Source organism: Vipera berus (genome assembly GCF_964194415.1).
Source record: "Vipera berus genome assembly, chromosome: 1".
Lineage (NCBI taxonomy): Eukaryota > Metazoa > Chordata > Lepidosauria > Squamata > Viperidae > Vipera > Vipera berus.
Window position 1 is genome coordinate 263,680,981 of NC_138202.1, and position 12,336 is coordinate 263,693,316.

Here is a 12,336-nt window from a genome sequence, read left to right on the forward strand (position 1 = left end):
ACAAAAGCCTAAATTCTTGTCCACCTTGCATATTCCATAAGCTTATTTGCTCAATTCTTGATTCCTTCAAATGAACTGTTTCCTGTTATTGTACAATAATCTGATTGTGTCCATGTTTCTTTATGGGAATAAAAAGCAATCATTCTATATCTCTTCTCCGATATTGTGAACACTATACAACAACATACTAAGTCCAATGTTGCAATGATCTTTAATTAGGGTTGAAAGACAGGAAGAGATATAGCCAACATTGAAAGCAAATAGGGCTCTGTGGCCATTATTGTTACAATATATAACAACATACTAGGCCCAATGTTGCAATGAGCTATAATTAGGATTGAAAGACAAGAAGAGATATAGCCAACACTGAAAGCAAATAGAGCCATTGGGACAACAGGATATTTTAAGGTGTGAAAGACTTTGGAATGTATGGTTGCATACAAAATATGCATCAATATAAAAACTATTAAATATGGAGAAGCAGAAGAGTCTATATAAAGGTGGACATAGAAAAAGATATTGCTAGCTTCTTCTACAAAGCTAGCTTATAGAATCAAATCAGCACTTCTAAAATAAATTTCAGTCCCACTTTCCCATGTGACCAATAAATGGCTCTGACCAACAAATATTTCCTCTTTTTCTCCTTGCAATTTATTTTCCCCTTGCTAAGCTCTAGTATACATCATTAAGATGAGTAGAAAGGCAGAATTCAGAACTGTCCAAAACCTAATAGTCCTTGTCATTTTATCAGATCATTTAGCTGGCATATCATTTTGTTCTGTTCAACTACAGGAAGACATGGATTCTTGCTAGCTTAATTATCTGAAACTTGAGCTGAAATGTAGGTCACTCCTAATATCTGGAGTCAAGAACATTAAAGAACTGGATGCAGAAGGAACAGCTGTCCCAGCAACATAGAAGAAAACAATATATCAGCTTGAAAGTAAAATGAATTGGACTTTATGCTATTTTTTCTCTCATTCTGCTTAGTTGAAATCCTTATGCATTCTGATTCATGAAGCTCCTGATTCATTTCTGGTAAAGTGTTTTTTATTATTAAATGAAGGACTTACTAGATCAAATTGTTTCTCTTTCTTAACATTAAAAAATATAATATAGGAACATATAAGTAATTCTACGTGTGTTAATATATTTCCTAGATATCAGAAATAGAAGATATTCTGTACTGAGAACCTGGAAAAGGTAACTAAAATACTGAAAGTAAATACAAAAAGTTAATTATTTTTTCAACTTTTTCTCTTTTATAAATGTAAAAATAAAATCACATTAGTTACTGTACTCAGAAGACTGTAATTTTATAGTTGTCTATTTCTACACTTGCAGAATCTATGGAAATTGAAGAAGGAATTCAATGGCTATTATATAAACAGCATCTTAGCCAGGATAGATAGTTAGTGTAAAGAAAAAAATTCAAGATTTTCCCACCTCAATTCTCTTTAGTAGAAGAAGAGTTATAAATCTCTGCCAAGTTTTAAGCTTCTGCCATTATAACCTATAACAATAATTTTATGTAGTGTCTCTCCTCAGAATTGGCTTACGTTGAATGGCTGACAACTATTTCCACCAGTTATTGTATTATCAGGGAGATGCTTTAGTTTAGGTTCAGTATTAAAGATGCAAAGTAAAGGAAGAAAGACCAAACATAACCACTACCACTTATACTTTAAATATACTTTAAATATATACTGCTCAAAAAAATAAAGGGAACACTTAAACAACACAATGTACTGTATTTAATAGTAGGATGTCTTATCATGTGTTCCCTTTATTTTTTTGAGCAGTATACTTTAAAGCAGAGTTCCCCAACCTTTCCAGCTTTGTGGACTGGTGGGGAGGGGAAAGGGGATGCTTCTGGGCGAACAGCGGGCAAGTGTGTAGCTCCATTTGCAGGCAAGTGGGCAAATACGCAGCCTGCCACTTGGAGCATGTCCACACGTGCTCATCCACTGTGCCATAAATGGGGATGCGCACATGTGCGTGTTTAACGGCTGTTTTGGGTGGCCCGATTCTGAACAGCTTATGGTCTGGTTAGGGACCCCTGCTTTAAAGCATAAAATATTATGCTATTGTGTATTTTAGACATAATGGGCTTTTACTATAGCTGTCTGCAACACAGTGATCTTTTAAGGAAGACACACTTCTGTAATGATAAGCAGGAAATCTGATAAATAATTTTAATTGATTTTATTTAAAATCCTGTGTATGTATCCCTTTCCTTGTCTCCTGTTGTCTCCTTTTTCCCAATAAATCCCGATCCCATCTGTAGCTTCACTGGTTTTAGCCAGGAATTTCTTATTACAACTTTCCTGACATGCAAGACTATATGATTACAAAGCCATTTCTTATGTTTCAGAATTTGCCCAGGGATTTAAGTGCCTTATTCTGATGCTTTAGGAAGGAAAACATGTTAACAGTTTTCCTAGTAGCATGGGTAAAGGGGAAAAAAAGTGATGGGTAGGAAGACTCAGAATTCCTCCTGGACAGGCTAAGACGCCTTAGAAGATTTAGACTTGCTTGCTGCCTACTGTAAAAAATTTCCTGGAGAACCCTTGGACCAAGAAGGCTGCCAGGGAGGTTTAAAATTACCTTTCTTCTAGATTTGTAACAATAGCATAAGTGACAGCATTTTGTCTTCTTGCTAGCAGCAGAAAAATCAAGGACAAGATTGTCACATGGCTATAAAAAGAAGAATATCAGCAGAAAATACCACCAGTATAAACAGGTCTAGAGCAGGTGTCCCCAATCCCCAGTCTGTGGATCAGTACCGGGCTGCGGCATGCCAGCAACTGGTCTGCACAAACAAGGAAAACCCCGTCCATGGAAAAACCTCTCTCCACGTAACTGGTCCCTGGTGCCCAAAAAGTTGGGGAACTTTGGTCTAGGGAAATAACCCTATTTTGAACTTTGGAGTATCAGATCGCCTCCCTCCCTCACCACCTTTCCCTTATACCAGGGGTGTGAAACTGCCAGGCCACGGGCAAGATGCGTCACGCCAAAGCCGCGCCAACCTCATTGCCGACAATGAGAAAAAAGTTGCAATACGTCACAACATGTCATGTGACGTCGCAAGTTTGACATCTGTGCCTTACACAGTCACACTAACAACTACACAGAGAGAAAACACTTGCAGTACATGATCATTTCAGGCAGCGTGAGTTCCTCCTTGAAATGGTAAAACTGGGAAGGGATGTCTCAACATGCATTTTTATCTAATCCACAAAATTTTTGTTGACATAATAAAATGACTCTCCCATGTGAAACTTCCAGATAATTTTTGCTTCACTAATTTAGAAACCATGAAAACGTAATTATTTCCCTTGGAATGCTAAGTAATGCTGTGAGGCTGTATTTTCTGCTGAGAGAACCCTGGGGATTTTTTTTTTTTTTAAAAAACAGTCAATCCAATACTTGGGTGGAAAATTTGTAATGTAGCTTCTTAAAGATGTGCTAGTTAAGAAACACACCTCTCAGGAGAACTGAAAATGGAGTTAAATGGCCATCTACTTGTTTTTCAAATCAGTCTGATTCCTAAGAAGGTTGGTTGGCAAATGTTATCTAGTAAATTTATCTAATGATAATCAGATGAGGCAGTTTTTCCCATTTGCCATTATTTTTCCACAGGGATTTAAGCCTGCCAAATGATTACACAAATGCAATGTTTTATTTCATCAACCCAGCCACTGAATTGTCCAACCATAGTTACTGAAGTGGGATAGTTCTCCAGCAAACAATAAACTTCAGCAAAATCAAGCAAAACAATTTAGACCAGGTAATAAAGAACTGATTCGAATTACAACTACTCTTCTCTCTCTCTTTCTTACCAACCATGAAATGGACCATTCTGAAATACCCCAATATGGTAAAAAAATCAAGGCTTAGCATTGGAAGATTGTAATGGATGTAGTAGTGATGGGTCTTGTGATGAGTTAGGTGTGGGTCACATCAGGTGAGGGTCTTGTGATGGATCTTATGAAGGGTCAAAAAATCCCTCACAAGACCCTCACCTGATGTGACTCTCCCATCACAAGACCTACTGAACACATGAAGCCCTTATAAGCAGAAGAACACCAACACTGACATTCTCTAAATTTTGCTGAAAATATTACCTAGCCTGGTAATGAAACATTCAGAAATCAACCCACAAGCTCGGGGAATGAACCTCATTGTGGAATATTTCCGTTAAAAGCAGGTATTGGCCAAACCAGTGTTTCTCAACCTTAGCAATTTCAAGATATGTAGACTTCAACTCCCAACCTAAAGTTGCTAAATCCTGGCCCAAGAATTATAAAGTAACTTATAAGATCAGCACTTATCTCTGGAGTGCAGCAGAATGGTTTGTACCAAATTTATTTCAAATCTTGATTGTAATAAAGTCATCTTCCAAAAGAGCTGCAAAGAACACATGCCATAGCCATGTCATATGATGTATATCACCACAGCGGAGAAGGGAAAGGAGTATTCAGACGTAGCCCAAAGGTGCTTCAGAGTTGCATTTCAAGCATATGTGCCCAAATAAATGGCATTTTTAAAGGGTTCAAACTATGTTCTGCTGTCATTTTAACTCTGTAATAGATTTCCTCATCTCTTTTTGTACCAGTAACTGTACATTAATTCAATAAACATCAACATATTTTATCCACTTTTTAGCTTTCTGAAAGAAAATTACAGCTGTTATTGTTTCTCCATACTAATCAATAATAAAGTCCCTCAGAAAATTAAGGCCAATAGTTATCGTGGCATAGTGGTTGAAAGGATAAATTTAGCATTAGTGGTACTCAGGTTCAATGTTATCTTCATCCAGGGAATAAGTCTTCTTATTTCAACTAATTGGGATATAGTGCTGGGGAAAAGCAGAAGATAAAAGTTTTATGTGTGCCATTTTGAGCGTCTGGGAGGGAAGGCAAAATGTAAATCTATTTAGCCAAATTTTCTTACCCCTTCCTAATCAATGAATTCACAAACCTAAGACAGAAGACAATGAAGTTTTCCCTCAGCTGGGATGTATTTATGGACTATATAGCGCCAGAGCAAACCTTTTCCTCACTTTCTCTGATTTTGCCAGCTGAGCCCTAGAAAAGACCTTATTCTTTTCTAATTTATTCTGAAATGAACCTAGGATGAGAGTTAGAAGGTATAAAAACTTATAAAGCAAACAGTAAAATGGAAGAGAGATGAGAGTTACAAGAAAAGTGGCTGATAGAAAACATATTGGCAGAATGGAAGCTTTTTTAATCTCCTTTTGAGTCTCAGTTACATGACTTTCACATTCATCTCCATGAGGGGAGGTGTGTTTTACTCTGGATTTGTTGTGCATGTTTGCTGTTGCTCTACATTCCAGCTTCAGCAAAGGAGTTGACTGCCTAAAAATCTAGGCTTTCACTTTTATTGAATGAGGGGGGGGGAAGCTTGAAAATGTGACCCAAGGGCATTCTTAACACCAAGACAAACAAAGCAAATAAAATTCTCCTCAAAAAGCCTGAACTAGAAGTACATCTCAAAAGCCTAAGGCAAAAACAAGTCTGCCTGGGGAATTTTCAGATTTCAAATTACAGAGGTGTGTGGATGAAATGAAACCATGTTAGCAGTCGGTTCATTCTAATCAACAATTTCCAAAAATCTAAATTTAGATAATGGGGCAATACTAAATTCATATGAGGTTTGCAAGTGCCTGGGTTTGTCAGGTGGGATCATAATTTTAAATGCTTCAGAAAAGCAATATTAAAATGTGAACATCAGGGGGGAAAAGTCCACGTTCCCAAAGGTGGTAATTATATTTTACTTGGGAAGACCAAGTGGTCCTCCTGACTCACATTTTCTAGTGTTCCATGTATCAAGAGTTCTGTGTTAAAGTAGGCTGAAGAAAATTGCTCTTAGAATTCAGAAAAGGGGTGAGGGTAAATAGACACAGAGAGTTATAATATTGCACCATCCTTCCCATGTATCAAAGCTATAAGAGGCATTAGGAATAAGCACTGTAAATCAATATGAATCCATCTATACCTTCCCTATACTGAGGCAAGCAGGCTGTAAAGACTTCCAGCTGTCTTAAATCTATAAGCACATTGGTTTAGTGAGAGAACAGAAAAATATTATAATTAATAAAAAATAAAACTTCTGGAGAACAGATCATTGCTAGGGAATAATCTCACCAGTTTGGAAATGTGTGTTTTGTGATGGTCATTTTTTGCATCAGAAAGACCCCTTTTAATTTTTTATTTTGTTTATCCTGCCTTTATTGTTTTTATAAATAACTCAAGGGGCAAGCATATACTCCTTTCTCCTCATATTTTCCACAAGAACCGTGTGAAGTGGATTGATCTGAGAAAAAGTGAAGTCACCCAGCTACTGGTTTCTAGCCTAGTGCCTTAATCACTAAACCAAACTGGCACCTTTTAGTAGTCATTTTGTAAAACTTCTCTTGACATTCTGTCAAAATGCCAAATGATGACAGCAGTCCAAAGTCTTGCATTTTTGATTGGATACAAGCAAAATAGCACATTTCCCATTCATTTTTAGGTGACTCTTTGAGAAATCCAAGCAGATATTTTTCTCACTTATCAATGTATAGGGTATTTTATAAAAATGGGTATGGTGATTCTAATTCTAGTCCATTCAAAACATGAAAGAATATACCCCTTGTTGAAAACAAGTCTAATTTTGTTCCTTTAGTATATCAGTGACTGCAACTGAAAATGACAAGACATCTTAAAAGAAAACACAAGACATTTTCTCACCAGAGCTGCAGAGTATTTTGCATTCGATGACAAAAATTATTCTTAGAAGCCACAATAGTAAGAAACTATTGCACCAGTTAAAATTTAACTACAGTTGCCTAAGTTTACCTTTATAAAGGAAGAGAAAGAACTCATGAAAGATCTTTGAGGGCAACTATTGAGGCATTTGATGAAAATCCTTAGTAAATAAGAAACACAGATATTTTTAGTGATGCTTAACTTTGGAAAAACAAGCATAACCCTTTGGCCCTGATACAGTCGGGCATGTCTATTACTATCTTCCTTTCAGAAATGCTTCTTGACCATTAAAAGAAAAAAAGCATTGGAAATGGTCTTAAAAAGAAACCTATGCAAAATAGCTATTCAGAAGCAATTAGTAGTTTCCTTCCTTTCCTAGCCACGTTATATACTGAAAAGGTCACACCGTACCTTCATTTTATTTAATTTCAGTTTGCAGGATATTATATAACCTAAAAATTACACAGCTAAGAGAAAGAAGCACAAACTTACGTGATCATCTTAACTTCTAAAGTCTAGTCAAATTCAGGCCCAAGATAATGAATTGTGCTTTCATCTGATTCTACACTCTCTTCTCCCCCACTCCCACAACTTCCAAATGAAACAACTTGTTCCAACACTTGTTGAAGGACCCATGCCATAGACCTCCAAGTGACAACAGGACACCCATTAAGGAAGAGGCATTTAGGGGACTGGAAACAAGCATGCATGTTTGAGCCACTGAATCCAGTATACTTATCAAATTTAATATTTGCTCACCCCAATCCCATGAATATTGTAACTTCCTATGCAGAGACTCAAGTCCCTTCTGCTTTGTATCAAAATTAATTCAAGTATATTTGATGATCTCCAACCAATATCCAAGCATGCAGGTATTTTGCTGTGAAACTACTGTGAATTTCTGACAAACAATGAAGTTGGTAGGTTTAATACAGTAATATAGCCCAACATGTTTAATTCTAATCCCTTGTTATATCTATCACCATATATCACTATCTAGTATGGAAAGTCAATAGTTCCAGTTTCAAATTAAAACAAGGAAACAAAGGACATCCTTGGCAGCTCTGTGAGTCATCTTTCTAGGTTAAAAAAATAAATCTATAATAACCATAGTAAGAAGGATTACAATGTCATATATTAATCCTATTTAAAATGAGTAGAATGCATAACGTTCAAATTTTATTATTTTATAATAAACTTTCAAATTTTTCCTCTGCATACCGTAATACCAGAATACTGTTGTATGCATCCAACAGTTTTACTGAATGCATATTCAAAAGATTAATGAATAACTTAATAACATCGGAATGGAGGGGAGTTAAAATAGAAAATCAGATTGTACAGCATTCATAATCAAGGAGAGCATCATGTACAAACTGAGTGCCAGGTCAACTCATCAATACTTTCTCATAAATATTTTATACTGTGCAATAGCATATGCCAGTAGTAAACATTGTCAGCCTTCAAAATCATATCTATGCAAACCTCCCTAAAGGAGATACGAACAATTTATTTTTTAAAAAAGGCAGTATAAAACTTTGTGTATGAAAACAGGGGGAAAAAATCAATCTATGTCTTGTGTCACTGAACAGAAAACAAGTAGTCCTCAACTTACGACTGGTCACTTAGCGACTGGTTAAAGTTACAACAGACATTTCTCAGGGCTACTTATGATGTGGATTTGCAGTTCCAACTGCAGCCACCCCCATGGTCACCTGCTTGCATTTTCAGCCCTTATTTATGGCTGTTTGTAGCATCCTACAGTCACATGACCAGCATTTAGCTCCAGTTTCCAACAAAAAACACCCATTGCAAACAATGGATTAACTTATTGACTGCAGCATTTACTTAATGACCAACGCATCCCAACCAATCAGTGCATTTACAACGGCTGTATTTATAGGGGGAAAAAATCCTTCACTCTTATTGAATCTATTTTATATTTTTAAAAAATCAAACCCTTTTGTCTTTTCTTTCTTCTTTATTTTTCTTCATTTTGTGTTTGTGTTTATTTTTATGTTCTCTTTAAAACTTAATAAAATTTATATAAAAACAGTCATTATACTGACAAAAATAAATGATGAAGGGAAACAATTTTTTTTTAAAATCATCATCTTGTCCACGCTGTAAAAATGCAAAGCTTTTGTCAAGCAGTAAATTTATTCAGTGTCAGAATATCCAGGCAACTCTTGAACAATTCATCTTAAAGTTGAAAGCTATGCAGAACAATCGTTTACAAGCAACCATTATTTTTCTTTTTCCTTTCCTGTTTATCTTTTATTTACTGCCTTACAAATTACTATTGAATATATTGATTTCTTAAAACCAATGCACAGTACTAAAAGGGGAGGAGGGAGAGACAACTCTTCATATTTTGGCCCTCTCTGTGTCTATGTATAACTTAGTGTTTTTCTGCACATACATAATACGTTGAACTGTATTATATCATAGTATGTTGTTAATTATTAACTATTAATATTAATATATTTGGTTTCTGGTTTTTAAATAATAAGCTACATATAGTTAGTACATATGCTCAAGGAAATCAATGTTAATTATAATTTCTTTGATTTTTGTGAGCTGCCCAGAGTCACTGAGAGGTGGTTCTGGAGCTTGTGCTCTGAAAAGGGTGAAAGCTATGCCAGAGGTTCAGTCGTACTGGTCAGATCTTAACAAAGGAGGCTGACAAAAAGTGCCTCTCTAATAAACAATATGGTGAGATATACGCTAATTTATTGAAACTCCACTAAAGAGAGAAGACGGCAAGGAAGTAACAGGCAGTAGAGAGAAAGCAGAGCTGCTTAACTCATTCTTTGCATCAGTCTTCACACAATAAGAAACTATAGCCAACCTACCAAAAACCTAACTGTGAAAGACAGACTAGAAATAAAAATTAAAATAAGCAAGAAAATGGTAAGAGAATACCTGTCTGACCTAGATGAATATAAATCATTGGGATCCGATGGATTACATCCCAGAGTTCTGAAGGAGCTGGCAGATGTTATCTTAGAAACCATTGTATCATATCTTTAAAAAATCTTGGAGCACTGAGGAACTACCAGAGGATTGGAAAAGAGCTGATGTGGTTCCCATCTCCAAAAAAGGGGGGAAAAACAGACCCAGGAATCCACAGACCAATCAGCTTAGCATTAATACTTAGGAAGATACTGGAAAAATAATAAAAAACCCAGATCTGTGAACATCTAGAAACAAATAAAGTTATAACTAGTAGCCAGCATGGCTTTGTTAAAAACAGATCATGCCAAACCAACCTTATTTCATTCTTTGACAAAATGACTTAATTAGTAGACCAGCAAAATGCTGTGGATATATTTAGACTTCAGCATGGCATTTGACAACATAGACCACAACCTACTTCTTGGTAATCTAGAAAAATGTGGGATAGACAGCATCAGCACCAGAAGGATTTGTAACTGGCTGACAAACTGTACTCAATGCATGGAGGGAAGCAAGCAGTGGGGTACCACAAGGTTCTGTCTTAGGCCCAGTACTCTACAATATCTTCATAAATGACTTAGATGAGGAAATAGAAGGGGAACTCATGAAATTTGCAGATGACATTAAGCTGGCAGGAATAGCCAACACCCCAGAAGACAAGCTCAGGATCCAAAAAGATCTTGGCAGACTTGAACAATGGGCCCTATCCAACAAAATGATATTTAATGTGGAGAAAAGCAAGGTTTTATTTATACCTGGGCAGGAAAACCCAAAGATTCAAATACAGATTAGGCAAAACCTGGCTCAAAAACAGTAACAGTGAGAGGGACCTTGGAGTCCTAGTGGATGATCACTTAAAAATGATCTAGCAGTGTGCGGCGGCAGCCAAAAAAGCTAATACAATCCTTGGTTGTATAAACAGAGAAATAGAATCAAAATCACGTGAAGTATTAGTACCACTTCATAAAACCTTAGTAAGACCACACCTGGAATATTACAAAAAAGATGTTGAGACTTTGAAAAAAGTGTAAAGAACAGCAACTAAGCTGATTAAAGACCTGGAGACTAAAACATATGAAGAACGGTTGCAGGATTTGTCTAGAGAAAAGAAAGACTAGTTGGGATATGATAGCAGTATTCCAGTATTTGAGAGGCTGCCACAAGGTGTAAGGGGTCAATTTATTTTCCAAAGAAACAGAAGGCAAGACAAGAAACAATGGATGGAAACTAATCAAGAAGAGAAGCAACCTGCAATTAAGGAGAAACATCCTAACAGTGAGGACAATCAACCAGTGGAACAGCTTGCCTTCAGATGTTGTGGGTACTTCATCACTCGAGGTTTTTAGTCAGACTATAGGAACAAACCAAAGGGAGGCTGGAATAGAGGAAACCAGCATACATATTGAATAGTTTTCATTTCCAAACCAGGCACTATCTCCTCCACCTTCTCCTCTGAAAGAACAAAGCTTTCTAACTGAATAAAAATAATTGGAACAAAGAATAACTGAGCATCTAGAACAACACAAAAGCAACAGAGTATTCAGGTATTCAGTTATAATGGCAGCCATGCTGCACATTAGGTGGCTTGTTTTTTGCAGTGAGCTGGTGCTTCTAATTGATATTAAGACATTGGCATCTTTTATTATTTGTGCTTGCTGTTTCTTCAAAATAAGATTCAAGGGAAGAAACCCTTGAAGAATGTTGCTTCCCTTGAGACAAGCAAGGAAGCACAAATATTAAAAGATGCTAATATCTTAGTATCATTTAGAAGCACCAGCTTTCTGCAAGAAACAAACCACCTGATGTACAGCATGGCTACTATTATAACTGAATATCTGGGATGCAAAATCAACAAAGAAAAAAACAAGTCAAACAGTGCACCCCCAAAATGGAAAATAAGGTTGGAAAATAAGATTAGCAAGCTACAATCAGATGTGCAAAAACTAGAATAAGATAAAAGAAAAGAAGTTGAAGAACAAGAAGACCAAAGAATACCTGATAAAGAAATACTACTTAGAAACAAGAAAAATCAATAAAGAAGCACTGGAAATAATAAGCAGCAACTAAAGGCTGTAGTCAAGAAGATCAGCAGATATCAAGTTTAAATTGCACACTATGGGCAGAATTTCACCTATGTGAATTTAGTCAATCTGAACCAGCTAAGAAGGAAGGAAAATAATATTTTTTTTCCCTTTTGGAAGACAAAGGTCAACTGGACAAGCAAGAGAGATGAGATGAGGAGAAGTTACTGATGAAGGATGGAAGCAATAACGTGCCATGTCTGTATTAAGGGACAGGAGTTTTCTTTATATTTCTCTTTAAACTGTCTACTCAAATCTTTTTGAACTATAACAAAGCTGTTATGGTTGTAATAGCTAATATGAAAATGTTATTTATACACAACAATAAATATATTAATGTAAGGGTATATGGGAATGACCTTGGGGGACAGGAGGAAGAACCAGACTAGGCAACCATCATGCAAAAGGTACCCACAGAAGCAAAAGGGATGTGGGATCCATTTCAGAAAAAAACCTCCCTGGTTTGCTGAAAAGTAAAAGTAAAGAAGGGGAGAAATGCTTTCAGATTTGCAAGATTCTGTTTC

The 12,336-nt window shown here is 36.2% G+C and overlaps 1 protein-coding gene across 2 annotated transcripts in view; it reads right to left on the bottom strand.

Annotated features, from left to right (window-relative positions):
• PTPRK (protein tyrosine phosphatase receptor type K) overlaps nucleotides 1-12,336 on the bottom strand; it is a 406,781-nt gene that overhangs the window by 224,982 nt on the left and 169,463 nt on the right. The gene's annotated exons all lie outside the window — the stretch shown is intronic.